The sequence below is a fragment of the Lepisma saccharinum genome, chromosome 13, assembly GCF_977018435.1.
Source record: "Lepisma saccharinum chromosome 13, izLepSacc3.1, whole genome shotgun sequence".
NCBI classification, from domain to species: domain Eukaryota; kingdom Metazoa; phylum Arthropoda; class Insecta; order Zygentoma; family Lepismatidae; genus Lepisma; species Lepisma saccharinum.
In genome coordinates, this window is record NC_139241.1 from 85,976,333 (window position 1) to 85,989,599 (window position 13,267).

General features: G+C 38.1%; 1 protein-coding gene across 1 annotated transcript in view; it reads left to right on the forward strand.

The window, feature by feature from the left end:
* The first annotated feature begins 6,781 nt into the window (after positions 1-6,781).
* Positions 6,782-13,267, forward strand: part of LOC145997498 (transmembrane protein 181) — a 31,518-nt gene continuing 25,032 nt past the window's right edge. Inside the window, exon 1 of the mRNA XM_083134615.1 lies at positions 6,782-6,997. The gene's annotated coding sequence lies outside the window, so the exon portion shown is untranslated. The remainder of the gene's footprint in view (positions 6,998-13,267) is intronic.

Sequence of the window (13,267 nt, forward strand, 5' to 3'; positions counted from 1 at the left end):
GCTTAAATTTCATCCCATTCAAATGTACAGTAAGATACATTTCCCCACATGATTGTACAGAGCCTACTGCCAAAGAAATATTAATATGTTTATTGTTAATCTTATTTCCTTGTTTTTCCAGTTCTCTTGCGATCTCAACAGACACGGTGCTCACAGACGCACCAGAATCCAAATATAGCGAGAAGTCCTTTCCCTGAACCTTACAGGTGACTAACGGTTTTTTGTCGCCAAAAGTGAAATTTCTGCAGTTGCGTATTTCCCTATTCCTCTCCCTGTTTTGTTTTCCTTCTACGTGTGCAAGAACCGGAGTTATCTGTTCTGGTCTAACGGTATCTTCAGAGACGGCACAGGTGGCACCTTTCTGCGGACCATCATACCCCCTTCTCCTCGCCGGTTCTTCTGTTCTCGACGGGGTTTCAAAATTCCCGGAAAGGCTCAGGCGGTTGAAAAGACCCGGGTTTATGGTACTCATTGATACTTCTGTTCCCACGCGGCCGAAAGGGTTCATTGTCCCCGAGGCTGCTAATTGCCTTGCGACACTCCCTGAAGTTGACGCTAGTGGTAAACTGCTATCTCTTAGTTCAGGATAATAGTACAGAGCTTCTGAATACAATCTCTTTTGAATGTCCATAGAATGGGTTTCCAAATCTTTGATTGTTGCGAATGTTCTGTTGTACAAGTGTGTTCTGAATTTAGGATGGGAAAATTTCAAAACATGCTGGATGACCTCCTCTTCTGTCCCCCGTTTCTCCCTCATTGCAAAAAGCTTCCTGGTGTGTCGAATAAATGCAAGAAGAGACTGGCCTGGTGACTGGTAATTGTTCTGAATGATCCTTGCTATTTCCGAATCATAATCGACACTAAAGAATTCCTCAAGAAAAGCCTTCTCGAATTCCCTAAAAGTGCCGAAAGGTCTCGAAAATCTGAACCAATCTGCAGCGATTTCCTTCAACGAAAGCGGCAAGATTCTATCTAAGAGAAAGGTATCCCCAATTTCCATGATTTCCTGATAATTGCGTAATTCATACAAATAATCGTGTGGACTTACATCGCCGACGTTTCCCTTAAAGATCGGAATGTTAATGTTGCTTTTTTCCAAGATTTTGCTCATTTTCTCCTCGCCCGTCCTTGCCGAAGTTCCTTGCGTACGGTTTAGAGAAAGTCTCTCAAGTTCTCCAACAATATCTTCCTCAGGCCTTCCCTCCAAGTTCGCATTGCCTAGCAACTTGCTAATGAGCTCCCTGTCTATTTGAATTGCCATTTTGTCTTCTATTATTTTCTTTCCACTTCACAATAACCAATGCCTTCAGTACTTATCACAAAAAAATATCCCTGACTCTGAGCCCCCAGTATGTAACGGTATATTTTGTGCTTTTAAGCTGATTCTCAGCAACATACACAATATACACAACCATACATTTTTGAATCCTTGTCCCGAGGTTCAAAACTTGCAGTACCTGAAGTTCTGTGGATGCTAGTTTAGGCAATAGACACGTACCTCTTCAAATTACAACTTAACGCCCATTTCCTTTTAGATATATATAGGTTTATTCATATTATATTTACAGAAGTTAATTCTTGGCCGTTATTCGCAAAATTACATTCCGGTGTACCCTGTACCCCCTTCCCGAAGAGTGTGTGTAGACTCGCGTAGCCACTGGCTCCACGAGTAAAAAAAAATACAACCCTCAGTACCAAAAAAGGTGGCTGAAGGTATGTGTGTTGTGTTCCCGGTTTCCCACATGAAAAAAACTATTGGAATAATGTGAAAAGAGCAAGTGTGTGTATTAAAAGAAAGAAAGTTAACATCCCCGCCGTCGGTTCACATGATAAGGAAAGAAAGCTCGCCCAGCCGCTCCCCTCAGAGAAAAAGATACCTCTTACATTGCTGTACTCCGCCAAACATCTGAGACCCACTGCTCCGCTGCCCTTCCTATTTATAGGCCCCGCTAATGACCTAAACCGTTACTGGAAACTTACCGCTCCCCAACGGCCAAGAACCCAAAAGTACAGGAATACATAGCCATACACAATTTATAACATAAAAAAGGATCCAGTAATGATCGCATCATTACAATGTTGCCATTTCATATTTTGGAGGCGTGTATCTGCAATGGAGCAAAATGGCATTCGGGCTGTATGTGGATCCTACGTATAATATTTTATTGGGTGTTCCGACGTTTACAATCTTTATGATTAATTACAAAAATAAAAATGTGAGACACATGTATGCTAAGAAAAGACTGTGCACTTAAAACTATAAAGCAGAGATTCCGCTCCAAATTTAGTCCATTATACAGGGTGATTCAACAAGGACTTTAACAACTTTGAAAGCATATGGAAGTTTATTCAGATAACTTATAGAGTCTGTTGAGGTGCCATTGCAAAGCAAAACACATCAAGTGAAGTCGATTTCGTTCCAGACTTTCACCAGTAAGTCAGGCGTCACTTCTGCAGCGGCGGCGTTAATTCAAAGTCTCAGCTCGGCAAGATCAGCAGGTAAAGGTGGTACAAAAAACAGATCTTGAATTAAACCCCACAAGAAAAAATCTAGCGGGTCAAATCTGGGGAGCGAGGTGGCCATGCAATTGTACCTGCACGACCAATCCACCGACCTGGGAATCGGGTATCAAGAAAATCTCGGACTTCTACCTTGTAGTGAAGTGGTGCCCCATCTTACTGATAGTAAAGGCGTCCATCTTGGTCGTCCTCGTCGAACTGAGGAATTAGTAGCCATTTTCGAGAACATAGCTGACAGCGCTACTGGTGGGCGAGTTCGGTACTAATGGACTACGTGAGTCAAATCTTGATGTGTTTTGCTTTGCAATGGCACCTCAACCGACTCTGTAAGTTATCTGAATAAATTTCTATATGCTTTGAAAGTTGTAAAGTCCTTTTTGAATCACCCTGTAGATTTCGTACTAGTATTTTATTTCAAAACACATTTTCCTGTTGAGTGTTAAAGATATAAAGTCTGTTCTGCACAAATGTCATGTGGGAATTCTCGACATTTCTCTTCCGAGCTGATCGCGTACCGCGTTCGTGTAGGCCTACCCGTGGGGGTACGCGTATTGCGGTTTGAGAACCACTGTCCTAGATTGTGTCCTACCTGTCTCTGTGTAGGGGTTTTACCTAAATAGTTACGGACGTGTAAGTTGTGTCCTGAGAAGGCGCCCAGGCCAACGAGGCTCTGGCGCCTCGACCCACGGCCAGTATATTCCCGTGTTCTAGTTCTTGTTAAGGAATCTATGAATTGCCTTTCCGGTGGCGTACTGGTGATGCCGTAGTCTTGTAATCAAGGGGTCCCGGGTTATACTGTAGGTCCAGTCCCAATTAGCCTAGCCATGCTTAAAAGTGGACTTGAAACAAAATCCCAACTCAACCTATGAATTTTTAAGACATAATTATTTTCTCGGCTCCTGTCCTCGATTTTATTTCTTGTATTGATCCCCAAAAATAGCCTACGTGCCGATAATATAGATTCAATCAGTCATGGAGAAAACACACAGGAAAAGTGCATTAATTATTGAGCAAGTTTTTTCGTCTAGACAATCTTAAAACGAACGACAAAACCCCAAAGTTTTCTCCCGACACTTTTTCACATCATTCTTGAGTTGTGGCAATTTTTGTGAACAGTTGAGGTGGCGGTAAGTTTTGTGTTAATTCGTATTGAAATGATATGGTTAAGGGCAACAATTTTAGTGAATATGTGCTTAAAATCGATTTTTGAAAAGCGTCATTTCATAAAAATACTTGTTTACATTACTGCTTTCGCGACCCTTTTTCGGTTTTGGTTCTTCGTAAACATTTTTAGTAGCGTCAGAAACAATGAAACACAGACGGCCGAGGTATTTCCTTCAATACCTCCAGGCAAATGCCACTTTGTTTCGCGATTAGTGAACAGTGGCAGAAAAGCGAGGTAAAATAAACCAAATGAATGAAGCCAGTTCGGAACTTTCAACGAGGCTTCCATGCTACAAGTCGACAGCTCTCCCAGTTGCGGTTAACCCAAAGGTACAAATGAACTACGTTAATTAAAACGACAACCTGTGGCGGGCAGTTGCCCCAGCACTATGCTAAACCTTCGTGCCATGGGAAATTAAACTGCCCTTGCCCCCCTCCGTTTTGGAACCCAATCGACGCCACTCAGGGGGGTGCTCGTTCGGCGGCGCAGATCGTATGCGCAGTTGTCCGTGTATGCATACGTCATCGTCGAGAAGCTCGGCACGGAAAAGGCTAGTTCCTTATGCAAATATTGAGATATTTGACAACGAATATCTTCTAAAATATAGTAACAGGGGAAAAGTTACAACTTATACTGTTAAGATTCATCCTTTCTAATCAATTTATCACAAAGGTGATTCAAATGTGTAAAATGGTTTTCAAGAAATCGTGTTACGAAGGAACCCCTGTTTTGTTCTCTCCAGGCTTCCAATGTAAGGAAGTTTTAACTTAAGCGCGTTGGATTTCTTTTTTTTGCTCTGTTTTGAAATAAGATTATTTTGTTCTTGTCAACTGAAATTATGCCTAATGCTATTAAAAAGCTGTGAAAACTATTATCACAAAACTAACGGAAGAAATCTAAAATATCACAGCTTCCCAGTCGGTAATTGCGTAAGTAAACGAAAAGACAAGATTGATATAAAAAATGCGGGATTGCCCATTTTTGTGAAAAAGGCATTGTGCGAGATCTAAAAGCAGAACTTTTTAATATTGAATGTAAATGTAAGGGTGTAATAAACGTGAAAGCTTCCCGTAAAATATCACTGCACTCTCCACGTTTCTCTTCTGTCTCTTCTAGCTACAACATATTTTGATTTCTATTGTTCCCACATATTTATTTTAATTTTAGTATTGTGAATCATATTCCACTGTGTTTCCTTACGTAGCCACCCCCCCCCCCCCACACGTACGATTTCAGTTGTAAGTTTTAGACTAAGCTTGTCAAATGTCCACTTATATCTTTCTATTCTTGAGTCATTTAAAAAAAAAATCATTTCGCCCCTTCTTCTGGACTATTTCATAGCAATGTTTTCCCACCGGAAGCCCCTTTGCAGATCGAGATCCGTTGCTATAGCCTTCCCAAACCACCGTCCCCTCCAAATACTGCCCTCATGAAAGAAAAATATATGTATTTATACGAAATATTAATTTGACTTGGCAGTTTCTTTTTTCGAACAGGAATAAGTTTTAAATGTTAATAGCTTATAAATTTACACTAGCAATTTTGAGTAAAGGTTTTGCGTAACCTTAAAAGTACATTTAGAGATTGCAAGGTCAACTCTCGGTATTTCAGATAGCTATATTAATAATTTTCATCACAACGTCTTGTAATAATTATTTGTTACTTCAATAACCTCCTCGCATATTAAAACATAGATGCCATATGATTGTCATGTTCTGTTTATTTCCTTGTAATGCTTACCTCCGTGGGGAAGTGGTTAGCACAACGCTTCACGATGCCAAGGGCCCCCAGGTTCGAATCCCCGCCCGGGCCTGGGTCTAGTTTCCTTTCTTCAATTTCATCATATCATCACGCATCCTCATCTTTGCGATTAGCCATATGTGACAGATAAGCGAAGTAAAATAAACTAAGTCTATTAATCAATTATTTTTTAAACTCTTTAATTCTTCTTTAGGGTGCCTTTTTTGTTAAAATTATATTACGATTTGTAAAATGATGAAATTCTAAAGAGAACACACAACTTTCTTTGTAGCGCATCGGTCAGAAAGTTTCAGGAATATAGATCTTTAAAATACATTCTTTCACATGTACTTTGCCCCCTTTTAAAAGTAGCGCGTTTTCAATTAAGTTACTAATCATTAAAAGGATGCCTCAGTACCATCTTGGAGGATGACAATTAATATTTTTCCCCTCCTAAAAGTAATAATATACTTTCGCTCTCTGAATCTACCATATAAATGCTAGGGGCCGTCTGCTTCAGCCGAGCTCACTGCTTCTCCGGTGACGTCACGCGTTCGTGCAAGATCGGCAATTTTCGGATGACTTACCTAATCTCTATGTACCTTGGACGCCACTGACGACCACTGAACTTATCAGCCACACTATCCACAAATCCTGCAGGGTGTGAAATACCGGGGGGAGGGGCAGGGGGTAATTACACTAACCAACAATCTTGTCTTAAAATCCTCAGAAACTTTTCTAAGGGGGGGATAGTTTTTGTTCAATCAACAAAAGATATTAAACAATTAGTTTTGAAGTGTAATATACGTTGCGAGAATAATATTGAAAAAACACACAAAAATGAAGAACAAGGAGCCTCATCTCTAAGGACACTCAACCCAGCTATCCCCAGAACGCATTTCTTCTGTTTCTCATCGCCTTTTATCAGCTGCCGCAAAAAATAAATAACTAAAACACTATTAGCTTTTAGATGTGAATTTTATGTGAGAAACTATTTTCTCCTCAATGTTTCTTCATTTGTGCCACTCCCCCTGTCACGCAAATCATTGTTCATATCATAACATTAGTAGTATATTAAAACCTTCAATTTGCAATCGAATTTGGAATGAAGAACAGTTGATATAATACATTGAATATTTTATAATATTATTTAATACTTGACATAATTATATGTGTCTGTCTGCTCCCCCCCACCAATCTGCGGTGATTTCGCACCCTGATTCCCAGAACCCTAACACCCGGCCCTGAGTTGCTGTAAAAACGGAATCATTTCCCGCCAACCAGCTGTTTCACTCAACCCCTGCGTAATAGTAGCCTTGTCCAAAGAAATCGATTTCTTCGACTGCAGGCTGTTCACGAGTCCTCTCCGTAGGAAAATTACTTTCCCACAAATACCCTCGGAGTCCACCGTGTGACATGACGAAAGTGTAACGTGGACGGTGCCGTGGAAGGTGTGCAAGGGGTATCATTAATCCCTTAATCAGTGACGATGTGTTAGCCACCAATAATGTGTTTCAAAGGCGGACAGCAGTGTGACGTTTCAAGGTGTCATTTCAGAAGGTTGTAATTCAGGTAGGATAAGTTATTCTTTTGAAACCTTATTGTTCACTCTTAATCATAAAGATTATGCCGCTATCGAAGTTTTAAGATCCATGAACAAAGTGAGAGTTAAATATTTCTCCTCAGAGGTAAGGGGGAGGGGGTGTCATGCCAACCATTACGGTATACGCAGGAGATTCATATAGTTTTGTATGCAGTGGCGTGCTCAGGATTTTCGAAAGTGGGGTTACTTATACTTTTTACTCAGCCCTCATTTTACCATCATTTCCTGTCTTTGAAGTTCTTTTTTTAGGAATGCTCTGCCAAAGAAGGGGAAGGGGGTTATGACCCCATCAACCCCCCCCCTTGGGTACTCCACGTGTGTATGTATTTATAACAAGAGCTTTTTTTCTTTAGAAATAAGTGAAAAATAGGGTACTTCTTATACGCCGATAGTCAGTTTTTGATTCCTCTATTTCCGGAAATTTTCTGTGTTCTAAGTTAGACGATTTCTTTGTTTCCCTGCTGTGTGTGGCGGAGATGATTAAAATGTATTCTTCCTAGTTATAAATAGATTAGGTAAGTTACTTGTTGAAAGTGGACTTAATGTTACTTTATATTTGAAATACTGTAAATTAATTACAAATTCAGTGATAAAGCTTTATCCTCAAAAATGTATACAAAAAAATAGGTGGGCTTTTTATACGCCGGCAAGGTATTCGAAAATTCCGGGACACAAAATATATCAATTTTATCTCAAGATACCAACAATGAAAATGAAAAGTAACGTTAAATATGCACATACACAATAATAATAACAATAAAATCAGTATTATTAACTCTTCAGCACTTGATGCACGTCAAGAAATTGAAGCGTGGAAGGATCATTTAATGAATTGTAGAGAGTTTATAGCCGATAAAGCAGCGAACGCTCTTGTAATAATTAAAAATTATTTATTTCCATTTCTTGTAAGAATGGTCGGCGAGCTTTCGTGTAAAAGAAGTTTGGTGTTGGATAAGAAAAAAAAATGGCAAGAGTTCAAATGGTTCTGAAGAGAAATCTCAAATCTAAAACTTTACAGCGGAGAGCAGTGACGAACACTTCGTATATCCAGCACACGCTACCACTGTTTGGGGGTGCGCGGTCAGCTGGTATTAAACTTTGTTCTCAGCGTAGTGAAATATGAAGTGTTTTGTAATTGCCGGCACCTCTCTTTTGAAGAGCGTTCGCTACTGGCGGAGAGAAAGATCGAGTATTTGAATTACATGTTTCGGATTTGCATCCCACGTACTACCAACGTCAAACTATTGTAATGAAGGATTTTCAAAAAGTGGAATTCAGGCGCATATATCCCTCCAAAAGCCTTGCCTAAGTATTACCATAGCTATGGTATTACCAAGAGGGACGACATTGTTAAATCTAAACTAACAGAAAAAACATTATAGCAACATAGAATAAATGAATAATAAATATTATTTCCAAACTGCCAAATAATAGAAAGGAAAAGTTCAGTACTAAATAGGTTAATCACAGGTACATTTCGGGGGATCTGACCAAGTTTCTCACTAATAGTAATATTAGAATTCTAATAATGATAATAATTATATTTAATTAAATTAAAATAATAATAATTAAATATGTAAATTAATTAATGCTGTAGTGCTGTTATTACATGAATATGTAAAATACGGCATAAGAATAAGAGACAAAACAACATGTATTCCTTATCTAGCTTACTTGTAGTTAAGATCGACAAAATTTATGTAAGAAAATGAATGTCAAATAAAGAAAGAATTAAATATTTATTGAATAGAAAAATATAAAAGTTAGATCCAATCGTCGAAAACAAACGTTCCCGATTAATATTTTATGCATATCATCATAAGTAGAGTGCATAAATCTTTGTATCTGTCCTTCAAAGCAGTGTCATCTCAATCCTTGCCTTCCAATATAGTATATGGGCCAAGTGGCCAAAATCAAGAATTCGGTATAATTTGGGGGTACTAATTTGCCTTTATACCACAGTTAAATGGTTATGATTGGATGCCAAAAAACAATGATTGCCATCTCAAAGTGGTAGCTAATAGAAATGGCGGCCAATCCAAGATGACGGATGTTGACATTTGAAAAAATGACTATATCTCTGAAACCTATGGCCCGATCTCAACGAAATTTTTTTAAAATGAAAGATTAATATATCTTCTATATTTAATGTTATCTTTAGGTTTTCGATAGGAGCAACCGTTAAGTAGTTAATCACGGATTAGTAATAAAAATAATCGTATTTTTTACTATTTATTTTATATTTATCATTAATTTATTAATATTCTAGGCATCTGAGAAGAAAATGTTCCAAACAAACATTGTAGCGTAAACGCTAATCACGGATTAGTAATAAAAATAATCGTATTTTTTACTATTTATTTTATATTTATCATTAATTTATTAATAATCTAGGCATCTGAGAAGAAAATGTTCCAAACAAACATTGTAGCGTAAACGCTTATCTTTAATTTGACATATTACACTTGTTGGTTTTCATCTTAGAATTCATATAAAACAAATGAATTATGTAGTGTGTGCATCGAATTCTTCTATAGCAGCATGTGCCCTTAGTCCTATTTAATTACAGGTATTGTAAGTGATATTGACTATTGAATAGTAAATTATTGTTATATACATACAATCACATATAATAATAATCATAATAATTTATATTAGTATTGTTATTATTATTAACAATGATGATGATAATAATAATAATAATAGTTGTTTTTGTTGTTGTAGTATTAACTAGCCACTAATTTTGTTTAATTGTTGCCTATGTTCATGGAAGAATGTTACTGATTGATTGAAATTAAAATTTTGTATGCGTCAGCACTTAGGCTATTTTTACTCGTCATATTATACGAGGTCAAGTCCCTTACAATGTATAAAAAATCACCATGCGTGTCTCTAAAATCTCCTTACCAAGGGTAAAAACCGAGGCAGTACTGGAGCACTCAGCACATATATTCCTATGAGCAATACACAGGAGACTATACATACAACCATACAAAGGTAGCCTCCTCGATGGCTTAGTGTAATGTCGTTGCCTTGTGATTAAGGGGACCCGGGTTCAATACCCTGTGGAGGCACAAAGTGGTTCGGATGGATCCCACTTTAAACTGTAGGTCCACTCCGGATTTTCCTATCTGTGCATAAAGTGTACTTAAAAAGAAAATCTCCAATCAAACAACATTACAAAAGATTGTGCTGGCCGTAGGTTCAGATGCCAGAGCCTCATTGGTCTCCACGACTGAAGTTGCTGAAGTGAAGTACGTGGAAATGAGGTTTACATTTGGGAGTGTTCAGAAGAACATCATAACATACGTGTATACTCGTTATTAGTTATTACAGCCGAAATGTCTGCTTTCAAGAAAGTAAAAATTTGTAAAAACAGAAGACGGACTAGAAAAGTTATAGTATATGTGGGGGAAATGCATTCTCTAAAACACATAAGACAGTTTTGTACAGTGCTGCTGTGAGCAGAAAGTTTGATTGAGAATAAAGATGTATGATTTATCTGCTGAAAAATGTCATCGCATGTGTCGAGCCAATTTGACTATCAAGTCCTTAAGAAGAATAGAAGCAGATGCTTCATCCTCCCATTTGTTTTCTGAAAGTCGTCCTTGCTCATCAAAGCATGCTGAGAAACCCTTGAAACGTACGCTCACAGATGGACACATCGTATACATCAAGAATTGTGTTTCGTGTGACAAACAAGCAGCATTCATGTCTCTGACAGTGTACACCATATAGAGGAAACATTAAGTGAGGCTGGCACTTCCTATCGTGTCAATATAATTATTGCCAAAAAAATGTCATCTACTTGCCACAAAGGTCTAGTACTACAGTTATCCGGAGAAAGCAAGTAAATATTGCAATATCAGTTTTATGCAAGATTACATACTTCGAAAAAATTGTGGGCAATTGTTCTATACACAGCGCTGTATCTATTTCTAAAACTTTAGTGTAGTTACATTTCTAGCTTAGGTGATTTAAAATTGCAAATATCTAAAATGTTCCAGGTAATCTTGCTAGGAAGTATGACTACGCAATTCATGTAAAGCTCGTGAGATGATGATGGGGTTTTTCTACATCTTTCGCGTCTTCCTTTATGTGTTTAGCAGCTCCATGAATAGGGTTTCCCCCTACCTTAGCCAAAATGTGCTCTTCTAATCAGTGCTCAAAGTTAGGGGGGATGCTTGGGAATGGTATCCCCAAAGCTAGCGAAATTTTTGCAAATCATCTCCCCAGTTACCTCATTCTATAGAAGCATCCCCTCAGCTAACATATTTCCATTTCAAGAGCTGCTTCTAATATGATTTACGTCCTCAGATAGTTTACAAGTAGCAAATCCTAAGTCAGATCACCTATCGCACTGTCAATGCTGGAATACATTAGGAGGAACCAAATTCTTGGTACAAACTAAAACTTTTCTCGGCAGACTCTTATATTTGATTATCATCATCCTTAATTGTTTTGAAAGGAAGTAACTTTGAGGTTCAACCCTCAAATTTCTCGGATATAATATATCCCATAGGTTTTACATGCCGATTTTCTTGCTTAATTACTTTCACCAATATTTTCAGGTTTATCTGATCTGAATTTTGTGTAGGCAAAGTAATAAGATTTAAATAACATTCTTCTGCACCTAAGATCTCCCTTAATTTGATTGCGATGATTTTTCCACTCTTCTCTCAATTGCAGTGGCATGCAATATCTTATCAATTCCCAGCTCAGGAACCTTCTCTTGTATTTCCTTTCTTTCTCACACAAAACAATTCTTGATGTATACGATGTGTTCATCTGTGAGTGTACGTTTCAAGGGTTTCTCGGCATTCATTGATGAGCAAGGATGACTTTCAGAAAACAAATGGGAGGATGAAGCATCTGCTTCTATTCTTCTTAAGGACTTGATATTAGTGAAATTGCCTCGACACATGCGATGACATTTTTCAGCAGATAAATCATACATCTTTATTCTCAATCAAACTTTCTGCTCACAGCAGCACTGTACAAAACTGTCTTATGTGTTTTAGAGAATGCATTTCCCCCACATATACTATAACTTCTCTAGTCCGTCTTCTGTTTTTACAGATTTTTACTTTCTTGAAAGCAGACATTTCGGCTGTAATAACTAATAACAAGTATACACGTATGTTATGATGTTCTTCTGAACACTCCCAAATGTAAACCTCATTTCCACGTACTTCACTTCAGCAACTTCAGTCATGGAGACCAATGAGGCTCTGGCATCTGAACCTACGGCCAGCACAATCCTTTGTAATGTTGTTTGATTGGAGATTTTCTTTTTAGTACACTTTATGCACAGATAGGAAAATCCGGAGTGGACCTACAGTTTAAAGTGGGATCCATCTGAACCACTTTGTGCCTCCACAGGGTATCGAACCCAAGTCCCCTTGATCACAAGGCTGACGACATAACACCAAGCCATCGGGAAGACTACCTTTGTATGGTCTTTCAGCTGAAAGACAGGTTGAAACAACATAGGGACAACAATGCGATATTTAAACACACGAGAGAAACAGGACATGGCATAGAGTGTGATGAGGCTAAGCAGATAGGAAGGGAGAAGAGAGTACTAGTGAGAAAGTGGAAGGTGCCAAGGAAATGGAGAAGAAAGGTGAAGAAGACAGAATGAACTGGAATGGGGGCTGAAGTTAAATAAAGAATGGAAGAAGGTGTTAGAAACAGTGGAAAGGACAAGAGAGAAAGAGGAGAGAAGAAGGAAGAAAAATGAAGGAAAAAGAGCGTGAGATAGAGTCCAACCACATTCTATATGGAAGTAAATATGTTTAGCCTTTTAGGTGAAAGTTTAGTTGACAAGGGAAAGCCACCTGCTAGAATGTTCCAGAACAACTTTCTAATAGTATGGAGGGAGTAATGTTTGTGTATATATATCATCCTGTTTTTGTATATTGTTACATTTGTACTTGGTGCAGAGTCTGAAGAAGACCTTGCTAGAAGGTTGAAACGTTACGTTTAGTTTATGCTTTATAATAAAATAAATGACTGCCTTGGTCAGCATATTGAGTTTGTCATATCATGGAAACAAGGCTTAATGGTGTTATAATGTATCACATCTGTTTTGTGTAGTGCATTGTTCCCCAGTGTAACTTCACATGGACAAAATGCTTCATCTCGGCAAATGAATCCTCCAGTTCTGCATTTATCAAGATAGTGAAGTACTATTTTAAATATTAATATGCATTATGTTGCTTTGCATGTATCAGAAT